Genomic DNA, 9,281 nt, shown 5'->3' on the forward strand with positions numbered 1-9,281 from the left:
GCTCTTTGGTTCACGCCATTATGCATTTGTCATGATGCTACCGGCTCTTTGGTTCACATCATAACACTGAGTCATACTCACGCTAAGGTGCTACCAGCTCTTTCGTTCACACCCTAACTGTAACACCGGCCATTTTTTTTATAACACATCGGAAGTCTTATTTAATAATATCACAACCTAATTACATTAGCACAAAAGTCACTTAATTAAGTTTACTTTATCAAACGGTGTTACGTTATTACTGACACGATTACAAAAGTCCACATCAGAGTTGCAAGTCAAACATGTATTCTACATCAATGCCCGATCCCATCAGCAGTAGCTAAACCTGCAGGGGGAGGAATGTGGGGGATTAGCGCACCGCTAAGTAAATGGAATCTACCTACAGATTAAGCTTAAGAAATCCATCATACAACAGTCAACTAACATGCTTACAACCATAAAGCATACAAAAAATGACAATATGAGGATCGGCGGCTTGTACGGGCACACGACCTAGCTGATCGGACTAGGATCTACCGATAGTCCTTCCTACCAGTCTCTGCATAACTATCCAAACGCAACACATGCATTCTTCTATGCTATAACAACATACCGTAGGACTTGGACACAACCTCGCTTGGAATGGTTGACCTCACACGGACTTCAACTGCCCTAGGAATGGTTGAAAGTCCCCAACCACCCTAGGAATGGCTGGTGTCAAACACAGTGCACATATACAACATATATAGATCACATAGCATGCAACTATCTATCTAGCATGGCAATCACTACACTACACAAGGTAATCATAGTAATCCACAGTAGCATGATTTGATGCTTAAACTCTATTCGAAGATAGACCCACTCACCAATTACCAGCAACTGAAGATTCTCAGAGGTCTAATCTTTCTGAGTCTTCTCTTTCTCTTTTTCACCTGAGAATAGACATAATCAAGTCAGTAATCATGTCTTGATATCATCCCAACAACATGACAATAACATCAATAAACAAGCACTTGAACACTTAATCAATCTGACCTATCAACCATACGAGTGACACTCATCCGCACATCTGAGAAACCTCAACCGTGCGGTTGACACCTCACTCGTACATTTGGTCCTTGGCCAAATATCTAATTAGACAACAGTAGATTCGTACGGTTGACCACACGAGTGACATATAACCCGTACGAGTCATATCTCAATCGTACGATCCAACTAGCAAATATAACAGTTCAAGTAACCACTCACTCATGCGGTTCACCATGCGGTTCACCGCCTCAACCGTACGAGTGAAAGTCACTCGTGCGAGTGAAGGCTCACTTGTGTGAGTGATAAGGAACAACAATAGCAACATGTAATGACATTTTACAACCTATATTCATCATATATTCATTCATTCATAAGCCTATATCAAGAAGTCAACCCATAATAACATATTAACGCATGCACACTAGACACACACGCTAATACCTCTATTTATGACCCAAACACATTTTGATATAGCTTCTAAAAAGTTTACCATTGGAAAGGATTTTTCATTATGATTCCAACGATACTTGATTCATCAAAAACGGAGTTACGGTGTGAAAGTTATGACCAAAACAAGTTTCCACAAATCTGACCGGTGCTCACACACGTGGCTGAGACCTCAGTCGTGCGAGTGAGTCCTCAACCGCGTGGTTGAGCCTCAAAAGTGTGGTCACTCGTGCGAGTGACCTGTCACTCGTGTGGGAGCTGAAGAACAGCTCCAACACGCTGTTTTTCGCGTTTTTGACCCAAAAACTCGATTTTTGCAAGTTCTAACATCAAAACCACTTGAAAAATATCATATAAACCTTATAGAAGCTATATCTAACATCAATTAGCACATACAAACATAAAACATGAAGATTCAAGCTCCAAAATGCCTAAAACCCATTTTACAAACCCAATTTCTAGGAATTAAAGCACGAATTCAGGCTAACAAACTTGGATAAATGATCACAAGGATGATAATAATCACTCCTTAAAGTCTCTTGATCCAATTTCTAACTTAGATTCGATTAGGGTTTGTGAAGGGATGAAGTTTGGTATGTTCTTATTTGAGAATGTTCAAGAAATGGAAGAAACATCCAGATGTTACTCACTTATGTGGGTTATAAACCCATACCCCATAACAAACGGGTATTTACCAGTTATCTAATATCTTTCGTACTTAATTTGGCAACCCTAACGGAGTCCAAATTTAACAAACGAACTATTTCTGTGACCCTTGTCACAAACTGGTCTTAACCACATATTCAATTAATAATACACATTTTATTAAAATAAAAGCATATTTTAAACACAATTATAAACCTAAGGGAAATTAAGTAATCTTACTTCTAACCCCGGTTTCAGTCTGTTACAAATCCACCCCCTTAAAGAGATTCCGTCCTCAGAATCTGGTCTTGGTCAAACAGATGAGGGTAAAGGGTCTTCGTCAACTCTTCTGTCTCCCATGTCAAGTTAGACCCCAAGCTGTGTTTCCATTCTACTAAAACCATCGGGATCTCTTTCTTTCTTAACTTAGTAACCTTTCTGTCGACCACTCGAATTGGTTTCTCAACCAACTTGTTACTCAAATCAACTTTCAAATCTACTAGCGGGATGATCTGTGTCTCGTCATCGACTTTACACTTACGTAAATAACACACATTGAAGGTATTATGAATACCAGCTAACTCTGGCGGAAGATCCAGTACCACTGTTTGATCATTTAGAATCTCACTAATTGGAAACGGTCCAATATACCTTGGTGCAAGCTTACCACGTTTGCCAGATCTGATAACCCCTTTCCACGGTGAAACCTTAAGATACATACGATCACTCACATTAAAAGTTATTGGACGTCTACGCGGATCTGCATACATCTTTTGTCTATCTCTGGCAGCCTTCAACTTTTCTCGTGCAATAGCAACTTTTTCGACTGTCATTTGAACAATTTCGGGACCAGCAAATTGTTTCTCTCCGACTTCTAACCAACAAGTCGGAGTTCTGCAATGATGGGCGTATAACATTTCGTAAGGCGGCATCCCTATGCTCGAATGATAAGAATTATTATACGCGAATTCAACCAACGGCAAATGTGTATCCCATGAACCACCATATTCTAATACACACGCTCTCAACATGTCCTCTAGTGTCTGTATCGTTCGTTCACTCTGACCATCTGTCTGAGGATGATAAGCTGTACTCAAATTTACACGTGTACCCAAATTCTGCTGCAGACTATTCCAGAAATTCGACACAAACCTAGAATCCCTGTCTGACACAATCGATAATGGCACCCCATGACGACTAACTATCTCTTTCACATATAAATCGGCAAGTTCACTTAATGACGCTGTCTCACGAGTAGCAAGAAAATGAGCACTCTTGGTCAAACGATCAACTATTACCCAAATCATATCGTGTTTTCTCTTAGTTCTAGGTAATTTTGTCACAAAATCCATCGTGATATGCTCCCATTTCCACTCTGGAATCTGTAACTGACACAACGAACCATACGGTTTCTGGTGTTCTGCCTTCACTTGCGCGCAAATATGACATTTTTCAATAAAACGAGCGATCTCTGTTTTCATAGTCGGCCACCAATACACTGATTTCAAATCATGATACATCTTATTACTTCCTGGATGTACTATCAATCTGGATTTGTGAGCTTTAGTCATGATCAAATCCCTCAAGTCTCCAAGCTTAGGCACCTAAATACGATTATTTAAAGTCTTAAGTCCACGAGAATCATCAATTAGGTCAAATTTTCGTTTAGTCATAAGTTCAAATTTAATAGTTCATCCTCCAAAGCACAGGCTTGAAAAATTCGTAATTGATCGATCAAATCTAAAGTTATACTCAAACGTAAAAGTTTCACATTCTCATCTGACTTTTTACAACTTAGCACATCTGCTACGACATTTGCTTTACCCGGATGGTACTTGATTTCACAATTGTAGTCTTTAATCAGCTCTTGCCACCGTCTCTGACGCATATTTAATTCTTTCTGAGAGAAAATATACTGCAAAATTTTGTGATCTGTACATATTACACAATGTGTCCCATACAAATAATGTCTCCATAGCTTCAAGGCAAACACTACGGCAGTCATTTCTTAATCATGTACAAGATAATTTCTTTCATGAACTTTCAACTGTCTGGAAGCGTACACAATCACTTTATCTCTCTGCATCAATACACAACCCAAACCGGCGAAGGATGCATCACAATAGACCATGCAGTCATCTAAACCTTCTAGTAATGCTAACACTGGAGCCTGACACAATAACTGTTTCAAAGTTTGAATAACCTTTTCTTGATCATCACCCCATCGAAAGGCTATATCTTTTCGAGTCAACTTAGTCAACGGACCCACTATTTTAGAGAAATCTTTTATGAACCTTCAGTAGTAACCAGCTAATCCCAGAAAACTCTTAATTTCTGTCGGATTTCTTGGCGATTTCCAATTCATAACCGCATCAATCTTTGATGGATCAACTTTTATACCCTCGGCACAAATTACATGACCGAAAAACTATACTTCTCTCAACCAGAATTCACACTTAGAAAATTTTGCAAATAACTGCTCATGTATCAACACATTCAACACATGTCTTAAATGTTCAACGTGCCCGGCCTCTGTCTTTGAATACACTAATATGTCGTCTATAAACACAATCACGAATTTATCTAGAAACGGACGACACACCCTATTCATCAGATCCATGAAGACTGTTGGCGCGTTGGTTAACCCAAACGGCATGACCAAGAACTCAAAATGACCATACCTAGTTCTAAACATTGTCTTCAGGATGTCAGATTCTGCAACTCTAACCTGATGATACCCAGGTCGTAAATCTATCTTTGAGAAGTATGAAGCACCCTGCAACTGATCGAATAAATCATCTATTCTAGGCAGCGGGTACTTATTCTTTACTGTTCTCTTATTCAACTCCCAATAATCTATACACATACGCATGGTTCCGTCTTTCTTTTTAACAAATAATACTGGTGCACCCCAAGGAGAAGAATTCGGTCTAATAAAACCAAGATCCAATAGCTCCTGAATTTGTGACATCATCTCACAAATTTCTGAAGGCGCTAAACGATACAGGGCTTTGGCAACTGGAGTGGCTCCAGACACCAATTCAATATTATACTCTATTTCTCTTACCTGCAGTAACCCTGGTAATTCATCTGGAAACACTTCCTGAAACTCTTAAACTACCGGATTATCAGCTATTGCTTTCTTTTCTTTCTTACCATCTATTACATAGGCTAGGAACGATTCACACCCTTCGGATAATGATTTCTTGGCTTTCATCATTGATATCAACGGAAAACTATACCCACCCCGTTCCCCTTGGGCTATAACACGGGTTCCATCAGCTAAACGAAAGTAAATCATTTTCCTATCGCACTTAATACTAGCTCTAAGTGGGCTCAACCAATCCATTCCTAACACCACATCAAAACTAGGAATGGGTAACACTAAACAAGTCATAGGAAATGACTTTCCTTCAATATCAATACGAACCCCAGTCACAAATGTTGTGACGGGTGTGATCTTTCCATCACCTACCTCTACTCTAACCAGTTCAGGCATCACAGTATTAGGTAAATTCAACTTAGCATAAAAGTCTAACGACATAAAAGACTTATTCGCACCACAATCAAACAATACACGAGCAGGTATTGAGTTGATTAAAAACATACCGGTGATCACATCGTCAGTTTCAGTAGCCTTCTCAACTGACATCTGAAAAGCTCTAGCCTCTTCTATGGGAGGGTTCTTCCTCTTCTGCCTACTCGAGGCAGTAGACCCTCCAACTGATGCTGAATGCGCACCTGACCCTACCCCGGAATTCACACTCTTATACGGACAATTTATAGCACGATTCCCTGGTTGATGACAACTCCAACACATATTTCCTAGAAACGAACACCTTTGGGACTCATGTCCTACTGCACCACATCTCAGACATCTTTTGGTAGCCTCTAAGCATTGACCACTGTGTGTAGACTTACAAGTGTGGCACCAATTCCCTCTACCTGATCCAGAACCTGAACCACTCTGTCGACTCTTACTTTTCTGTCTAAACCCAAATGATTTCTTTGACTTACCACTGGATTGACCACCCGTTTGACCACTCGAAGTCATCATACTCCCTGTCATCATTCCTCTTGCCGCTTTCAAATCACTTTCCACCATTCTGGCTATAACAAAGGCCTGAGACAAACTCGTTGCCATTCTCACTGACATTCTGTATTCTGGAAAAATCACATTAACAAAATGTTGAATTCTTGATGCTTCATCTGGTACCCACTGAGATACAAATCTTAACTTATCCATAAACTGACCAATCACTTCATCGATTGACATCTGAGGCGTCATTCTCATTTCTGAAAACGCAGTCTTCAATCGGTTAAGATCGAACGAGGAACAATACTGTTCACCAACTTTCCATTGAAATTGTTCCCAAGTAATTTGCTTAACATTCTCCTTTAGAATACTTGACGTTAACGCATTCCACCAAACCATAGCTCTACCCTTTAGAAATCTACAAGCATACATAACCCGCAAATCCGGTTCACATTGACAGGCTTCCAAAGCCCTTTCAACCTCCATCAACCAATTCATAGTTTCTGTCGGGTCAGAACTTCCTGAATACTCTGGGGGTTTGCAATCTAAGAACTGTTTATAAGTACATTTCTTATGCGGTTGAACAAAGGGTTGTTGGAACATCTGTGTTTGGTATGGGTTCATTAACATTAGATTTTGAAAATGGAAAGTATTTTGTGTTGGCATGTAGTACTGTTGAGGTGGTTGATTTTGCATTGGGTATTGAAATTGAGTCTGGTTCATGTTGGGTATTGTTTAAGATTTTGCTGTCGGAAATCCAGGTGGCGTATCATCATTTCCCGCAGGATTTACCAACTCAAGCTCAATAATTTTATCCTGAGCTTCTTTTAGTTTACTTTCTAACTTATGAATCTAACTCTGTTGATCATCATCATCGGACTCCACACCCTCATCTGGTGCTCTGTATGTTCCAGGGTTTGTCGGGCCGGTAGCGTTTGCATCTCTGTTAGCCATACCTGTGCTACAAAACAACTCACACAAAAGCTTAGTGGATAACGGGTTAGCTCAACACAACTAACGTACACATATCCCTGCATTCACTTAGACCCACCCACGGACATGTTTGACTCCTCTCAAGGTTTGAGAACAAGATACACGCATGTACTTGCCGTCAAACCTATGCTCTGATACCAACTTGTAACACCGGCCATTTTTTTTATAACACAACGGAAGTCTTATTTAATAATATCACAACCTAATTACATTAGTACAAAAGTCACTTAATTGAGTTTACTTTATCAAACAGTGTTACGTTATTACAGACACGATTACAAAAGTCCACATCAGAGTTGCAAGTCAAACATGTCTTCTACATCAATGCCCGATCCCATCAGCAGTAGCTAAACCTGCAGGGGGAGGAATGTGGGGGATTAGCGCACCGCTAAGTAAATAGAATCTACCAACAGATTAAGCTTAAGCAATCCATCATACAACAGTCAACTAACATGCTTACAACCATCAAGCATACAAACAACGACAATATGAGGATCGACGGCTTGTACGGGCACACGACCTAGCTGATCAGACTAGGATCTACCGATAGTCCTTCCTACCAGTCTCTGCATAACTATCCAAACACAACACATGCATTCTTCTATGCTATAACAACAGACTGTAGAACTTGGACTCAACCTCCATTGGAATGGTTGACCTCACACGGACTTCAACTGCCCTAGGAATGGTTGAAAGTCCCAACCGCCCTAGGAATGGCTGGTGTCAAACACAGTGCACATATACAACATATATAGATCACATAGCATGCAACTATCTATCTAGCATGGCAATCACTACACTACACAAGGTAATCAGAGTAATCCACAGTAGCATGATTTGCTACTTAAACTCTATCCGAAGATAGACCCACTCACCAATTACCAGCAACTGAAGATTCTCAGAGGTCTAATCTTTCTGAGTCTTCTCTTTCTCCTTTTCACCTGAGAATAGACATAATCAAGTCAGTAATCATGTCTTGATATCATCCCAACAACAAGACAATAACATCAATAAACAAGCACTTGAACACTTAATCAATCTGACATGTCAACCATACGAGTGACACTCATCCGCACGTCTGAGAAACCTCAACCGTGCGGCTGACACCTTACTCGTACGTTTGGTCCTTGGCCAAATATCTAATTAGACAATAGTAGATCCGTACGGTTAACTAAACGAGTGACATATGACTCGTATGAGTCATATCTCAACCGTACGATCCAACTAGCAAATATAACAGTTCAAGTAACCACTCACTCGTGCGGTTCACCATGCGGTTGACCGCCTCAACCATACGAGTGAAGGCTCACTTGTGCGAGTGATAAGGAACATCAATAGAAACATGTAATGACATTTTTCAACCTATATTAATCATATATTCATTCATTCATAAGCCTATATCAAGAATTCAACCCCTAATAACATATTAACGCATGTACACTAGAGACACACGCTAATACCTCTATTTTCGACCCAAATACACTTTTATATAGCTTCTAAAAAGTTTACCATTGGAAAGTGTTTTTCATTATGATTCCGAAGATACTTGATTCATCAAAAACGGAATTACGGTGTGAAAGTTATGACAAAAACAAGTTTCCACAAATCTGACTGGTGCTCACACGCGTGGCTGAGACCTCACTCGTGCCAGTGAGTCCTCAACTGCGTGGTTGAGCCTCAAAAGTGTGGTCACTCGTGTGAGTGACCTGTCACTTGTGTGGGAGCTGAAGAACAGCTCCAGCACGTTGTTTTTCGCGTTTTTGACCCAAAAACTCGATTTTTGCAAGTTCTAACATCAAAACCACTTGAAAAATATCATATAAACCTTATAAAAGCTACATCTAACATCAATTAACACATACAAACACAAAACATGAAGATTCAAGCTCAAAAATGCCTAAAACCCATTTTACACCCAAACCCAATTTTTAGGAATTAAAGCACGAATTCAAGCTAACAAACCTGGATAAATGATCACAAAGATGATAATAATCACTCCTTAAAGTCTCTTGATCCAATTTCTAGCTTAGATTCAATTAGGGTTTGTGAAGGGATGAAGTTTGGTACATTCTTATTTGAGAATGTTCAAGAAATGGAAGAAACATCTAGATATTACTCACTTATGTGGGTTATAAACCCATACCCC

At 39.8% G+C, this 9,281-nt stretch overlaps 1 long non-coding RNA gene across 1 annotated transcript; it reads right to left on the reverse strand.

The window, feature by feature from the left end:
• Nucleotides 1-201: 201 nt before the first annotated feature.
• Nucleotides 202-8,076, reverse strand: LOC139875572 (uncharacterized). Its single transcript, XR_011767925.1, has 3 exons — nt 8,011-8,076; nt 852-917; nt 202-328 (listed from the first exon to the last, which is right to left on the reverse strand). It is a non-coding gene; the product is annotated as an uncharacterized lncRNA (long non-coding RNA).
• Nucleotides 8,077-9,281: the final 1,205 nt, after the last annotated feature.

The sequence above is a fragment of the Rutidosis leptorrhynchoides genome, chromosome 1 (genome assembly GCF_046630445.1).
Source record: "Rutidosis leptorrhynchoides isolate AG116_Rl617_1_P2 chromosome 1, CSIRO_AGI_Rlap_v1, whole genome shotgun sequence".
NCBI lineage: Eukaryota > Viridiplantae > Streptophyta > Magnoliopsida > Asterales > Asteraceae > Rutidosis > Rutidosis leptorrhynchoides.